Here is a 16,635-nt window from a genome sequence, read left to right on the forward strand (position 1 = left end):
GGAATGAGAGAGGAAAATTGTTGGTAGAATAAAGGGTGATTATTGGAAATTACAAAACAGGTAAAGGGAAAACTTCATGAAGACCATTACAGGAGTAATAACCAGAATCAGAGTTGGAGCACAGTTTATGCATACAAACAGAACTGCACTAGAGAGGCATTTGATAAGAATAATTCTTGTAGATGGCTAAAGGAAAGAAAAAGGCCTCATATCCTTAACTCAAACTTCTGTAGGAAATGTCCTCCGCTATTTGAAAAAGAAGCCATCACAGTTAGTTCAGTGTTTGAGTGCTTGCTTGGGAATGATTGGGTTTGATTAGGAAGGCAAACCCTTCCCTCTGAAAATGTGTGTGATTGTTGAAACATAGAGCTTGACTAAAATTCCTCTGTTTCACATTACCGTAATTGACTGTTGTCTCCCAGTTTTGTTGAAATAACTCTTCATAGGACAGTTGAATTTTGTATTTGACATTTTAGTAAAATATTTATTAACTTGTACAGGGGAAACAATTATTTTTTCCCATTTCTTTCATTTCCTCTGACTGAAACACCATGGTTCCCACAAACTTCAGACTGTGTGCGCATACAAACACATATTCTGATAACAGCTCTGACACAGACTACAAACTCCCAATTGCTCCCACAAACAGCCACACACTTATTGCTTTAACCAGACAAGTGACTCTGTCTGAGTGCATATGATAATACTTAAAACTAAGTGTCTTACAAATATTAAGCTTCACAACATCCTCTGAGCTAGATAAGCTTTATTAATACCAGAGTGCTCTCAAAGCCTTAAAGGGTAATGCAACCTCTGCACTGTAATTTTTGACCTACATGCATTCAGTTCCCTGAAAGTTTTCCTGTTCCTTTAAGCTTTAATTGTGTGTAAAGTAATAGCAAAACAAATATTTTTGAACTGTATTTTTAATTTTTTTCAGCTACCTTAGTTTTGGGTGACCAATGATGTGTTGGCTTGTTTCCACCTGTCTATAAAATCTTAGGAGGGAACCTGATACCCATTTTGCAGTTGGGCAAATTGCAAAAGATAGGCAGCATTCTTGAATGTCACAAGGAATCGGTGGCAGAGTTGGAAATAGGACCCACGTCTCCTGGTTCCCATTTGTCTGCTATAACTATCAGACCTCATTTACTCCCTATGTGTAATATTCTTGCTAGTCACAGATTGCTACTATATTAATTAAAACAGAAATTTGGGCTTGACAAGCAAGATAACTCTTTTTGCTGCTCAGGTGTTCACAGTCAATTTTATTTTCTTAGTGAGGTCTTGCCGTTCATTACGTGTAGTGACTGTGAACATGTTCTTCATTAAAATTTTGTGCAAGAGACCAAATAAAAGACGTCTTTGGTTTGTGACCATTCAAGCAGTTCCGGCAGATGCCGCTGTCAAAATGGCAAGACACTAGTGTGGTGCTAGTGGCGGTGGTTTTAATACTAACCTTTTTCTATTTTATTTTTGTGTTAACTAGTGGGAGCACAGTTTTGGTCTTGAAGAAAATCCTGGGAGAGGAATGGACCATGTTCTCATGAAGTTAATACCTGTGATCCAGGAATGCTATAGAGGTCAGTGACTGGGACTGGGAAGGGAAGCTGTGTGTGTTTAAAAAGCTTTTGCTAGAATTGCTTTGGCTTTGTAATTGCCACAAGCAGTTGTTTGACTGGTTTTGCATGCAGTCTGGAGCTCTAAGGACTTTGTCTGTCAGAGAGAAGGGAAAAGTGTATCAACTTCAAACACAGAAAATCTAAAATTGGTGTACCAAAACACTTAAGTAAGGTTACGGTGCTAATTTAGTCCTATAAAAGCATTAGAAATGCATAGTTAAGTCTGCAGTTATTCACTTAACACGGGGTAGGTAACCTATGGCACGCGTGCCGAAGGCGGCACGCAAGCTGATTTTCAGTGGCACTCACACTGCCTGGGTCCTGGCCACCGGTCTGGGGGGGTTCTGCATTTTAATTTAATTTTAAATGAAGCTTCTTAAACGTTTTAGAAACCTTATTTACTTTACATACAACAATAGTTTAGTTAGACTTATAGAAAGAGACCTTCTAAAAACATTAAAATGTATTACTGGCACGCGAAACCTTAAATTAGAGTGAATAAATGAAGACTCGGCACACCACTTCTGAAAGGTTGCCGACCCCGACTTAACATATTACACTGCATTTAAACTTCTACATGCTCAAAGCCAGTGATCCAGGGCTGTTGGGTTAGACTCTGAAATTCTTAATTGACGGGCAGCAATGCTAATGGAATACCCTGTGGACACATGGTATTGTTTGCTTACCAACTTGTACCCCTAATTTTGAGAAGTTTCTTCTGCTCCTGTCTATAATAATCTATGTATAAAGAAAAGAGAAGACAGGAAATGCCTATACTGTGGGAATCTTAATATTTCTTTGATATATCTTCTCTTTGACGTAAGGAGCTTGGTTTTTATTTAGAATCATTTAAACGTAGGGCTGGACGTCATCTACTCTATCCTCCCATGCTGAGACAGGATTAAGTATACTTAGACCTTCCATGACAGGTGTTTGTTTAACTTGTACTTAAAAACCTCCAATGACAGGGACTCGGCAACCTCCTTATGTAATCTATTCCATAGTTTATCCTTACAGTTAGAAAGTTTTTTCCTAATATCTAACCTAAATCTCCCTTGCTGTAAATTAAGCCCATTACTTCTTGTCATACCCTCAGGGGACACAAAGAACAATTGATCATAGTCCTCTTCATGTAAACCCTTTAAAGGTCTGAAGACTCTTTTCATATTTCCCCTCAGCCTTCTCATCTCTAGACTAAACATGCCCAGTTCTTTCAACCTTTCCTCATACATCATGTTTTCTAAGGGTATGTCTACACAGCAAAAAGAAAAACCCACAGTAGCAAGTCTCAGAGCCCAGGTCAACTGACTTGGGCTCATGCGGCAGGTCTAAAAAGGGCAGCGTAGGCGCTTGGGTTGGAGCCTGGGCTCTGAAACCTGTCAAGGGGTGAGGGTTTTGAAGCTGAGCCCAAACATCTATACTGCTATTTTTAGCTCTGTGGTGTGAGCCAAAATCAGTTAACCCAGGCTGAGACTGCCGCAGGTCTTTTTGGTGTTAATGTACCCCAAACCTCTTGTTTCTCTCCTATGGAGTCTCTCTAATTTGTTCATATCTGTCATACAGTGTGGTGCCCAAAACTGGACATTGTACTTCAGCTGAGGTCTCTCCAATTCTGAGTAGAGCGGAACAATAACCTCCTATGTGTTATGTATGACATTCCTGTTAATATACCCCAGAATGACATTGCCTTTTTCTCAACATCACACTGATTGATATTCAGTTTGTGATCCACTGATCCTTTTTTGCAGTACTGCTGGCTAGCCAGTTATTCCCCATTTTATATTTGTATATTTGATTTTTCCTTCCTAAGTATTGTCTTTGTATTTGTCTTTACTGAATTTCATCTTGATTTCAGACCAATTTGTCTTGGTCATTTTTTAAATTTTAAAGTGCTTGCAGCCCCTTCTAGGTTGGTATTATCTGCAGGTTTTATAAGTATGCTGTCTATTCCAGCATCCAAGTTGTTAATGTAAAAGTCCCATTGAGTTTAGGTTCCACTGGGATTTTGTGTTTAGGTCTCAATTTCTTTGGATTCATTGTAATATTGCTAGACCTTTAATGTGGATTTTTCTTATTATTAACATAGTCCTAGTGCAAATAGGATAGTCTACATAATGGCTTCTTTTTAAAAGCTGAATATTTAGCTAGTGTAATTTACACTTTTGAAATACTAAAGGGGATTAAATGGATTTTTCACCTGATAGATTTTTTCTTAGCATGTGAAGTCAAAGAGGAGCTTATATAAGCATCTAACTCAGTAACACTTAATTTTGCTCATGTAAATTAAATATGGCAAAACAGATTTGTTGGGAACCTGGTAAGTAAAGTAAAGTAAAAGGAGGTGTGCAATAATAATAAAATGTTCCTGGCCAGATAATTGAATTTTTACAGCGTTTATAAAGGACATGCTGAGAGCCACTATGGCAGCAATGTTAAAATAAATGTCACCACTTTATTGCCTGTTGGTAACCTTACTCCAGTCAATGTGTATTAAATGTTACAAATGGGCTAAATTAATGTTCCTTCAGTACCAGTGTAAGTGAATGTTATAGATATCAAATAGTAACTGCCAAGGCTCATAGGTACCACATGTGATACACAGATTCTTTGCAGATCAAAAGAAGAAAACCTTTTTTATCACATGAATTCTGTAGTATGACACAGTATGTGACACTCTTCTACCGCACAGAAAAGTGATGTGGCATACTAGAAAAGACCAAACAGCAGGGAAAACCCCTATTAGCCCAAATTTGCAGCGTTTACAGGATTACACCAGCACAAAATAACTATTTCTGTTAATGGTCGTCTTTTTATGGTACACTTTAAAAAAATAAAAATAAAAATGGTATTTATACATTCCCACCATCTTTCCTGAATTGGATTCAGGTGATCAGAGCATAAATTATTTATTTTAAAAAATTAACAAAACATTTTGTGGTAGCAAATGCTTTGTTTAAAGTTATGGTGTTACTTTCATTATGTCTCTTCCCCACTTCCAGCAGTGATTTGTTATCCTAGAAAAAATTCCTGTTTGGACAAAAGCCTTTTGTTTATCTCAGCCAAAAGGTCATTCCTTTTTTGGAAAACAAAATGATAGTTCTTCTTTGAGTGATTGTTCATGTCCATTCCAAGCAGGTGTGTGCGTGCCGCGTGCACGCCAGCCAGAAGATTTTCCCCTAGCAGCGTCCGTAGGGTTGGCCTCGGCACCCCCTGGAGTGGCGCCTCCATGGCGCCCTTTATAGGGGCCCGCCGACCCTCCACCCCCTCAGTTCCTTCTTACCGCCGGTGACGGCTAGCTGGAACTTTGCTCGCTCTTACAGCAAACTTAGCAGTGTCCTGTTTTCAGTGTATATAGTTTAGTTAGAATTAGAGTTAGTTGTAGATAGTTGTTGGTGGGGGCTTTCCCCCAACGTACTCGTCGCCCCGCTGGGGCATGCCTGGGTCCCCAGGGTTTAAACTCTGCAAGGACTGCGGGAAGTTTATGCCGAAGAGTGACCCGCACTCTTCCTGCTTAAGGTGCCTCGGAGAGAGCCACCAAAGAGACCAGTGCAGTATCTGCAGGGGATTTCGTCCCAGGATTCTTAAGGACAGAGAGCAGAGACTCAAAGTGCTCCTGATGGAGGCGGCCCTGCGGCCACATTCGGACCCTGAGCCGGCCGACCCGGCACCTCATCCTCGGTGCGCAGTGCCCTGGCACTGGTAACAAGACAGGAGGCCCAGGCCAAAACCTCCAAGCCCCAGCACCGGAGGGAGTCGGGACATAGAAAATCGGCCTCTGTAAGGCACTGTTCATCGTCTCCGGGTGCCCGCTAAAAAGAAGAGGCCGGTGAGGGGCCGATCACCCCACCGGGACCTTAAAGGGCCGGCGCCGTCCACGAGTGCGGGGGGGACATGCCGTGCCACAAACTCATCCTCCCATTGGTCCGTCGACTCCTGCCCCAGAGAGGGTGCGGTCGAGTCCGGACCGGTCGAGATCCCCGGATCTCAGTGAGGATGTGCGTCTCCCATCGACGCCGGAGGCGTTCGAGGTGGCCTCTGACTTATTAAGCCTCCCGGTTCCGGCCTCTCCGCACCAGTGGAAAGAACCACCGACCATGGCCTGACCCCCAATGCAATCACGGGGCAAGCCAGCCATGATGTCGCCTCAGTCCCTGCCCCGCGCTGCCCCAGCGGCATGGTGCAGAGAGAGCGTTCTCCGGCCCAGCGGCACTGCTCCCCGGCGGCAGTGGGTACTGCTCCCCCTAGGTCCTCCTATTCGGAGACCTCAGATTCGGAGCCGGAGTCCTACCACTCCAGTAGATCGAGGAGCAGGAGGTCGGCTTCACAGGCGAGCCAACAACCTTACCTGCCGCAGTGGCAACAGCAGTGGCAACCGCCCTCCCAGTGGCCATTCTGGACTCCCTGGGCCTATCATCAGTCCATGGGACAAGCATACGGCCCTCGCTCCAGGTCCGCATCGGTCTCCTCGACGTCGGTGGCTCCGGCGCAAATGCCTCCACCACCGGCACCGCCGTCCGACGGGTGTGCCGCAACAAAGCCCAGCACCCCCTAGCCATACACCAGCGGGGATCATGGTTCCGACACCGCAGGCACTGCCCAGCACGCCTCGTCGTTCGGTGTCGACCCCGGTACTGGCCGCGGTGCCGCATCTCGCGCCCGCACCAGCCACGCAACCGCAGTACCATGTGCTGCAGCCCCCTGCAGAGACTGAGGGGGCAGAGGAAGGCCCATTGCAGGTGATCTCCTCCTCTCCCTCTCCAGATGAGGCGGTTGCGGATACCTCAATGGCACCGGCCCTAGAGGACAACCGGGTGCTCCAGCAGCTACTTAAGCGTGCAGCCCAGAGCCTGGCGATCCAAGCGGAGGTGGATGTGGATCCGGTAGTGGACATTCTAGCCCCTTCGGGCCCATCCAGGGTAGCCCTACCGTTGATCAAAACGATAGCTGACACGTCCCGCACTTTGTGGCAGATGCCAGCTTCATTGGCCCCCACGGCCAAAAAGACAGAGAGGCGCTACTTTGTGCCCTCCAAGGGCCGTGAGCATCTGTATGCCCACCCTCCCCCGGACTCTCTAGTAGTGGATGCTGCCAACCAAAGGGCGCGCCAGAGGTTCCAAGGGTCTACACTGAAGAACAGGGAGGCCAGAAAGTTGGACCTGTTTGGCAGAAAGGTGAATTCAACAGGGGGACTGCAATTACGTATAGCCAACAGGCAATAGTGAGCCGGTATGGCATTGTCTAAGTTCGCTGAACTTCTTCCCCAGGAATCGCGAACATAGTTTTCGGCTCTAGTTGAGGCGGGGAAGTTAATCTCCTGGGCATCCCTCCAGGCAGCCCTGGATGCGGCGGATGCAGCCTCCTGCACACTGGCGACTGGGCTGGTTATGAGGCGGGGAGCCTGGCTTGAGGTCTCAGGCCTTCCACATGAGGTCCAACAGACTATCCAGGACCTCCCCTTCGAAGGGCCCATGCTCTTCTTTGAAAAGACGGACAAGAGGCTACGTAGCCTAAAGGACTCGAGGGCTACCCTTCGCTCGCTGGGCTTGCACGCCCCAGTCCCCCAGCGTAGGCAGTTCAGGCTGCAACCGGCCCCACGACCTTACCAGCCTCAGAACCGCACGGATGCCTTGTGCAGGCGAGGCAGGAACGGCAGAAGGAGGCAACAACAACAGTCATCCGGCCACCATCGGGGCCTAGACCCCCAATTTGATGGCACGGTCGGGGACGACCTACCGGTCAGGACTCTGGATCCTACCAACCGTACCTTTTTGTCACGTCTGTCCCCCTTTTATCGTGCCTGGTCCCGAATCACATCAGACAGTTGGGTGCTTTGCACGGTAGAGAGGGGATATTCTACCCAGTTCTCCTCCCTCCCACCATCAGCCCCCCTCCCCATCCCTCTTCAGGGACCCCTCTCACGAGCAACTTCTAATTCAGGAAGTGCAGTCCTTCCTTGCAGCAGGGGCAGTGGAGGAAGTTCCTCAGGAGCTCAGGGGCAGGGGCTTCTACTCCCGTTATTTCCTAATACCGAAGGTGAAAGGGGGCCTCAGATGTATTCTGGACTTGCGGCGTCTGAACAAATTTGTAAAGAAGCTCAAGTTCCGCATGATCTCACTGTCCTCTATCATTCCCTCCTTGGATCCAGGGGACTGGTATGCCGCCCTCGACTTGAAGGACGTGTATTTTCATATTGCAATAATCCCCCAACACAGGCATTACCTCAGATTTGTCATGGGCAATGCCCATCTTCAGTTCACAGTTCTGCCTTTCGGCCTGTCAGCAGCCCCAAGGGTCTTCATAAAGTGCATGGCAGTCGTGGCAACCTTCCTGCACAAGCAGGGGATTCAGGTGTTCCCCTACCTGGATGATTGGCTCATCAAGGGCCATGCCAAGGCACAGGTGGAGGCTCAGGTGGTCTTCATCAGATGGACCTTCCTCGAGCTCGGCCTCCTGCTAAACGAGGCCAAGTCAACCCTGCCTCCCACCCAGAGGATAGAATTTATAGGGGCAGTTCTGGACTCGACACACTCCAGAGCGTACCTACCGGAGTCTAGGTTCCGGTCCATGTCCGAAATCATTCTCGGTCTCCAACGCATCCCGACCACCACAGCAAGAAACTGCCTCAAGTTAATGGGTCACATGGCGGCGTGCACCTATGGGGTGAGCCATGCCAGGCTCAGGCTGCGCCCTCTCCAGTCCTTGTTGGCGACTGTGTACCGGCCAGCCAGGAACGCCCTAGACTCTGTGGTGAAGCTCCCCTGAACAGTCCTGGATTCCCTCCAGTGGTGGCTCGATCTGTGGGAGGTCTGCTTGGGAGTACCCTTTGTCAGCCCCCAGCCCTCCCTATCCTTAGTAACAGACGCATCGGATCTGGGGTGGGGAGCGCATCTGGGGAATGTCAGGACCCAAGGCCTTTGGTCACCAGAGGACCTTTCCTTACACATCAACGTCAGGGAGCTACGAGCGGTGCGTCTAGCCTGCCTGACCTTCAAATCTCACCTGGCGGGCAGGTGCGTTTCAGTCCTTACGGACAATACATCGGCGATGTTCTATATCAACAAACAGGGAGGTGCACGCTCCTTTCCCCTGTGCCGGGAAGCCCTCACGTTATGGGACTTTTGCGTATGGAACGCAATTCACCTGACAGCATCCTACCTCCCGGGAGAGCAGAACGGACTGGCGGACTCCCTCAGCTGCTCGTTCCATGGTCATGAGTGGTCCATTCACCAAGATGTAGTACGCTCAATTTTCTGTCTCTGGGGCTATCCCCAGATAGACCTGTTTGCCTCAAGAGAAAACAGGAAGTGTCAATGTTTCTGCTCCCTCATGGGGCACAGTCCAGGGTCTCTGACGGATGCCTTCCTCCTCTCGTGGGAAGGCGGCCTGCTTTACGCCTTCCCCCCGATTCCCATGGTTCACAGGGTACTCCTCAAGGTCCGCAGGGAGCACGCTCGTGTCATCCTGATAGCGCCGGCATGGCCGCGCCAACAGTGGTACACGTCGCTCCTGCACATGTCCACACGGGCACCCCTCATGCTGCCCCTGCTCCCAGACTTGATCTCGCAGGATCGGGGCCATCTCCGTCACCCGAACCTGGCGTCACTCCACCTCACAGCCTGGATGCTCCATGGCTAAACCCAGTGGAGATGCAATGCTCTCAGCAGGTCAGGCAAGTCCTTCTCGGTAGCAGAAAACCCTCCACCAGGGCCACATACATGTCCAGGTGGAAGCGCTTCTCCATCTGGGCCGAACAGCAGGGACAGGCTCCATTGCTCACCCCGATCCCTTTCATCCTTGACTACTTGCTTCATTTGGGACAGCTAGGACTTTCCCTCTCTTCGGTTCAGGTCCACTTGGCAGCCATCTCAGCATTCCACCCATGAGCGGAAGGTGGTTCAGTTTTCGCGAACCCATTGGTTGGTCGCTTCCTCAAGGGCCTGGACAGACTGTTCCCGCACATTCGGCAACCAGCCCCGGCTTGGGACCCCAATTTGGTCTTTTCCGCCCTCACAGGGCCCCCCCTTTGAGCCTCTGGCTTCGTGCTCTCTGTTATATCTCTCATATAAGGTCGCATTCCTAGTGGCTATCACCTCAGCCAGGAGGGAGTCAGAACTCAGAGCGCTGACATCCAACCTCCATATACTGTCTTCCACAAAGACAAAGTCCAACTCAGGTCACACCCGGCGTTCCTTCCGAAGGTGGTCTCCCAATTCCACATGGGGCAAGACATTTTTCTCCCTGTGTTCTATCGAAGCCACACTCCTCCGGCAAGGAGCGTAGGCTGCGTTCCCTGGATGTCCGCAGGGCCCTGGCATTCTATATTGAAAGAACCAAACCATTCAGAAAATCAACCCAACTCTTTGTTGCCATGGCTGATAGGATGAAGGGACTCCCAGTCTCGTCACAGCGGATCTCCTCATGGATCATGATCTAGATCCAAGAATGCTACCGTCGGGCTAACGTACCTGCCCCGCCAATCACGGCCTACTCCACAAGGGCGCAGGCGTCCTCTGCTGCGTTCCTGGATCAGGTCCCGACACAGGAAATACGCAGAGCTGCCACGTGGTCCTCAATCCACACATTTACGTTGCACTATGCCATCGTGCACCAGGGCAGAGATGATGCAGCTTTCGGCCGCGCAGTGCTCCAATCCGCAGTGAACTCAGACCCCACCGCCTGGGTTCAGGCTTGTGAGTCACCTGCTTGGAATGGACATGAACAATCACTTGAAGAAGAAAAAACGGTTACCCACCTTTTTGTAACTGTTGTTCTTCGAGATGTGGTGTTCATGTCCATTCCAATACCCACCCTCCTGCCCCTCCGACAGAGTGCCAGCAAGAAGGAACTGAGGGGGTGGAGGGTCGGCGGGCCCCTATATAGGGTGCCATGTAGACGCCACTCCAAGGGGCGCCGAGGCCAACCCTACAGACGCTGCTAGGGGAAAATCTTCCGGCTGGCATGCACGCAGCGCACGTCTCGAAGAACAATAGTTACAAAAAGGTGGGTAACCGTTTTTTGTGTTTAGGTTACATGAGGGTGAAATAAATACTTTCTGCAGTGTTTATAAAAAGGCTAAAATTATTAAAATGAACTTTGCATATGTTGAACTTCATACCTAGAAACTTTCCAGATGGCTAATCTCTACTGAAAATAGTCTCTTCGCTGATTTGTCAGAAGAAAACAGTCAATTAGCAACACAATAAGAACTGTTTTGCACATGTGTGCGGAACTTCTTGCTAATGTCCTGAACTGTGGTTTTAATATCTGCATAGAAAACTCTTCATAGGCAAATACCTGTGTAGAAAGTGTATTTTTTGGTGTTGGAGACTGTATACAATATGATAAAATCCTTAAGTAGTTTATGAGGAATTTCAAAATTCTGCATACTTTGATCCCTGCTTGTACAGAATTTAAAAATCCTGTGTGACTCCTAAATTTATTACAAGCAGAGCTTGTAATATAGGTAAAAGTGTGCTAAATGCTTAAGGTACCCTTTATTTTTTTTTTTAGAAAAATGACAAAAAGTACTAGGAAATTAAACTTGAATGTAGTTTTAAGGATAATATTTTGCACTCAAGTCAGGAACTTTTGAGCCATATTAAGAAGATAGCTACAGCTTTCTGAAACGTGTGTAAAATGTTTGATTTGAATTTTTCTTGAACCAGTGGGGATCAGAAGAAAAGAACAGATAGCTGGAGCTTAGGCAGCTCTGCCCCTTAGAGTCCCAGCAGCTCTAAGGCTGGCTTCCACCTCTCTTCAGGTGCTTGCCGGCACATCTCATTAGGCAGCTCTGTCTCCTTCTCTTGAGCATCTACAGCAACACTGCCTCTATCCCAAAAGACCAGAGCAGGCTGGTGTTAGTGCCTTTTTCCTCTTGCATTTCCGTATGCACAGAACAGAATCTGCACCTCTTTCTAAATGGCTGCTATTTAGTTTAAGCAAAACAAAAATAAATCCTCCACTTACAGGCTCTGCCGTGTGATTTCTTCTGTGCCTTACTGCAGACACATTTGAGGAAAAAAGTGGCTGTGTTGTGTCCCCATCCCTTGCTTGCTTTGGTGCAGCCACAGTTCCCTAATGCAGGAAATATTCCCTACCTGTCCATGTTTTGGACCTTACTCTTAACTCCACCTCCTGGCAATATTTCCTCCATCCCCACACAGAGGAAGATCTGACAGACTTCACACAGAGAGGCAAAGAGACAGCTACTCATTGAGGCCTTGTGTAGACTTGGATTTAAAGTGGGATGTTAGCTAATGTGCTGACTAACATTTTAAAAGCCTAGCATAGGCAAGGCACAGTTCCTTAACATGTTAAAGTGGTTGAATTTAAGTTTAGTGGGGATTCAAGATGCCACACGTCAGGCTTTCATCTATGCAGAGTGTAACTCCAGAGCAGCTGTCAGATGATTACGTAAGTTTGCCAAACTCCCTACAGCCAAAGAAAAGCATTGAAAATTTGCCATGATGTTACCTTGTCTAGAATCAGAATTGTTGTTCAAGTGAGCCTCCACTTTTGATATAACTAGATCCACATCTAGCTTGAGGGCAGGCTTATGCTTCCAGAGGTGGTCAGCAGAGCAGACAACCGTTTGTCTTTCTTTCCAAAGGGAATATCACATTTTTGGATTAGAGCTCCAGAAAGTTCAGTAGTTTTCTGCAGATACAAAGAACCTCTGTTCTCCTCATTATGGACTACTCAGGTGGTAGTTTTTCTTAATTCCCAGGCAGGAAAAACAGGCCTGGTTCTTAAGGAAAGAAGGCTTTCAAGAAGGAATAGATGATTTTGTATCTAAGTAAACAATAGCAAGGGCTCTGGATGATACTTCATTCTCTTTTGGGCTATCATGAATACAGGCTGGCCACTGGACTTAGGACGAGGAAGGCAGTGCCGTCAGCTGCTGCGGCTGTGTATGGACCCTATGATATGAGATTTCCTAGAGATCAGAAGATAGACAAGTGTGCAAGATGAAATAGTGCTACCTAGCTATCGTCTCATGTTTCATTGTTGGAAATGTTTAATGAAGTTCTCACAGTTGTAATTAAAAAAACAAACAAAAAACAAACAAAAACAAAAAAAAAGGCAAGCATTTTGAAAGCAGACAAACATACTCTGTTTCCTCGCTGGCAAAGAATCTTCTTGGCAAGTAAATTCAGGTATGTCCTAGAGCAGGGGTTCTAAACCTTTTTCTTTGAGCCCTCTTCCCCGCCCCCCCCCAACATGCTATTAAAAACTCAATAGCCCACCTGTTCCACAATGACTGTTTTTCTGCATATAAAAGGCAGGAGTGGCGTTAGGGGGTAGGAAGCAGAGTAATTGTCCGGGGCCTCACACCACAATGGGGTCCCATAAAGCTAAGTTGCTTAGGCTTCGGCTTCAGACCTGAGCGGTGGGGCTTGGGGTCCTGGGCTTCAGCCCTACGCTGCGGAGCTTCGACTTTCTGCCCTGGACTCCAATGAGCCTAATGCCATCCCTGCTTGGCAGACCCCCTGAAACCTGCTCAATCCTCCCCTCCCACCGGGGGCCCTAGACTCCTGGTAGAGAACTGCTGTTCTGGAGCATGAACTGATGACATTGTCCACCTCATTGGTTCAAATGAAGGGCATAGACATGCTGTCTGCAAACATTTATCTGTCAGCTGTTGCACTCCAAGACAATCAGTCATGCTTAATAATAGATGGACCAGCAGTGGATGTTACTACAGGCAAACCTGCTGATTTCAAGACGTTAGATAATCAGTTGATCCACTTTGGTGCTGCAAGCTGCTCCATTGTTCTACGGAGTTGATATCTTTTACAGGTAGTTCCTCCTATTGCAAACCATGACAGCCTGTCTTGGAGAGTTATGATTGACTGCCTGTGTTTAAGAGAGAGGAGTTCAACAAGAGTATTCGTGACATAGAGGTGCACAAGAGCCACTAACTACTGTACTTCAGACTATTGTTGATGGTGTAGTCATTGGCTCTACAACTGGTTAAATTTTAGGTTAGTTTTAACTGAGATTAAAGCAGAACTTGCCAGATTCTTCTAAGTAAACAAACTTTCCCACACACCATACACTGCAATTATACAAGAGAGCAAGAAGTTCACTGTTTCACTTGAATGATCTCATTAAGAGCAATACATGCTAGGGCTAATTTAATATTTGCAGTTCATTTGTAACTGTATTTATCTACTGATGGTGTCACATTTTAGATTTCTTCTAATCTATGGATGACAGGTATAGGTACAAAAAGAATTTCTATTGAAGCTTATCTTCAAGAACCTGGTCTCTGTTTCTGAAATCACTAAAGCTTTCCCATGACCTATTAGGTCTGTGTCTTGCTGGCACATATTTCCTGTGTGAATGGTTTTTGGAAAAATTACAAACGAAGTTGTTTAGGAGCTCTTTTTGAGGGGAGACAGTGGCAGCAGAGAAACTTGTGTGCAGATTATATGACCTAGGTAACATGGATTCTCTGAATATTTCATGCCACTTCTTGTTTTTAAAATATGAAAAAATCAGGTCTGCTACTGACACTTCCATATAAGGCAGGTTCAACAACAAGGCAATCATCTGGAAATAAACTCTCTGTCCTATGCCTCCCTTCGCAGCACCAATTAAAATGGTCTAGAAGCAGTGAAGCTAGCCCGCAGCTTGTTCTCTTGACTCAAAAATATTTCTTGAAGAGCTGTCTTGAGGTAATCAAGTGCATGTTGCTATAGCTGCTGTAAATGCTGGAACTTCAAGTATTGTATACTGCAGTTTGTGGAAGAGTAAAAAACAATGGCAGATGTCCATGCTGTTGCCCACATCTGATTTTATTGGAATTAAATTTTATTAAATTTTGTATTTGCATCTCAGTACTAATAGAGTACGGTTTTAGAAGTCATCCATGGACTACATATATGACTCCCAGGAATGCTGGTAAGAAGCTGCTCTTCATTTCCTTTTCCCAGGTCACCTGGCGTGGATCAGGATTATACAAATTTAATACCTCTGTCCTATGATAGAGGTTGCTGTCAACAGATTCCATCTTGTAACCACCAGTACACTTTAAATCAAATGCATTGTGTTAACTATTCCTTTAAAAAAGAAAGCTTAGAATGCTGTGAGATAGGAGTGTGGATCCTACACTGAAACTGAGTTGTCCCAGCAAATCAGAGTTTAGTTATTCTTTTCTACAGTTTATGACCCACAGTTGTGCAGTTACTTCTGAATTTATGCAATTCCTTGAACTCTGGTTATGAGAGACAAGTTTGCGTTATGACTGTACAGTTATTTCTCAACCATACAAAATGTAAATCCATGTACTCTGGCTGAAGGCCATTATTATCCAGCCAGATTGCAGGTATTTGTATAATATATGCAGGGTTATTTTAAAGTAACTTTAAGGTAAATAGATTTGCATAATCATTTAGATACTCTACATCCTTCTCTTCCAAGTTTCTACTGCCCTCATCAATGTACTCATCACAAATATACCTGCCTTAGTTTCTGACCCCTTTCATCCTTCTTTGTCCCATCTAATAACCTGCGGTATTAAGTAATTATTTTTAAAAGGAATTACTCTTTGGAATAGGATAGCAATGGGGCTAAGTGTTCCTGAAGGGGAAATGAACAACACAATCAATGAAGTAGCCAATTTTGATCTGGGTATGTGAGTGGGGAGTTGAGAGTGGTGTTGTTAGGGCCCTCAGGAGATCATCTAGTCCAACCCCCTGCTCAAAGCAGGACCAATCCCCAGACAGAATTTTTTATCCCAGTTCCCTAAATGGCCCCCTCAAGGCTTGAACTCACAACCTGGGTTTAGCAGGCCAATGCTCAAACCACTGAGCTATCCCTCTCCCTTGTGGGTTGCGAGGGATTAATAGAGCTAAACAGAGCACAGAGGTGAGGAAATAAGAATTTTATGCTAAAAATAAGAATCATCATCATCACTCCCATAACCGCATTGGTTGTTGGGGCACCATCATTGATGAGCAATCAACCAATTGTCTCCACCCCTGATGATTGTGTATCAGTGCTTGAGTCTCCACAAAGTCCATTCCTGTCCAGTCTTTTATGTTGTCAATCCATCTCTTCTTCTGTCTACCTCTTCTTCTCTTCCCCTGTACTGTCCCTTGGAGGATGATCTTGGATAGGCCAGATGATCTTGTTACATAGCCATACCACTTCAGCTTTGTTACATTGGTATCACAGGATATGGTAAGCAAAAGTCTCTGGACCTTCCTTCCCATAGTTTCTCTAGCTTAGGATAGTTATGTCATGTAGGAAACACCTACAAATCACACACAGCTTTTTGGAAAGAAAACTGGAGAAGGGAGTGTAGAGAGATGGGATTAAGAATAATCTTGTCTCAAACTTGGTTGCTGCATTAACACCACTCTAGAATCCTAGTGAGGGATATTTAAAGGTTGTATCATTCATTCATGTTCAGATTTCACTGTTCTGGTCTAGCAACTTTTTTTTAACTTGCTCATTTGTTTTATCACATACAATATTTTAATGAGCAAAGGTTAAATTATAAATAATAAAACTGCTTTTTCAAAAGTGCATTCTCAGAAGAATGCTTAATTGCAAAACCTGAGGGGAACATAAATAAGACACAAGAATAAAACCAAGTAACTAAACAGCTAATGAAGTATTTTCTTACTTATGAGGAATCCAGTTCCTCAGGTGCTGTCCTGAGGACCTTTGCATCCAAACATGGCTGGATTCCCTGTTGGACTTTTTTTTTTTTTTTAAAAACACACTGAAATAATTTTTCAAGCATTAATGCAGTAACAAGCTCCATAAGGTAGTCATTCCAGGATGCATTTCTACATTTGCAATGTAATTAACATATTTGATGTACCATTATTTTTAAAATGTTGTACACTGTTGTACAAGAGAGAAGGTGAATAGTTTAGGGTTGTATTTTCAGGAAAAGGCTTTGCTAACATAGAAATTCATAATAGCAAATCTTTTTTCTAGCAAAATCCTGTGGAGTGCTGTGTGTGTGTGTGTGTGTGTGTGTGTGTGTGTGTGTGTG

The 16,635-nt window shown here is 45.7% G+C and overlaps 1 protein-coding gene across 1 annotated transcript in view; it reads left to right on the top strand.

The window, feature by feature from the left end:
- The first annotated feature begins 1,520 nt into the window (after positions 1-1,520).
- Positions 1,521-16,635, top strand: part of WDFY3 (WD repeat and FYVE domain containing 3) — a 254,837-nt gene continuing 239,722 nt past the window's right edge. The window contains exon 1 of the mRNA XM_029913674.1: positions 1,521-1,583. The gene's annotated coding sequence lies outside the window, so the exon portion shown is untranslated. The remainder of the gene's footprint in view (positions 1,584-16,635) is intronic.

The sequence above is a fragment of the Terrapene carolina genome, unplaced genomic scaffold, assembly GCF_002925995.2.
Source record: "Terrapene carolina triunguis isolate 2854851 unplaced genomic scaffold, T_m_triunguis-2.0 Scaffold789, whole genome shotgun sequence".
Classification (NCBI taxonomy): domain Eukaryota; kingdom Metazoa; phylum Chordata; order Testudines; family Emydidae; genus Terrapene; species Terrapene triunguis.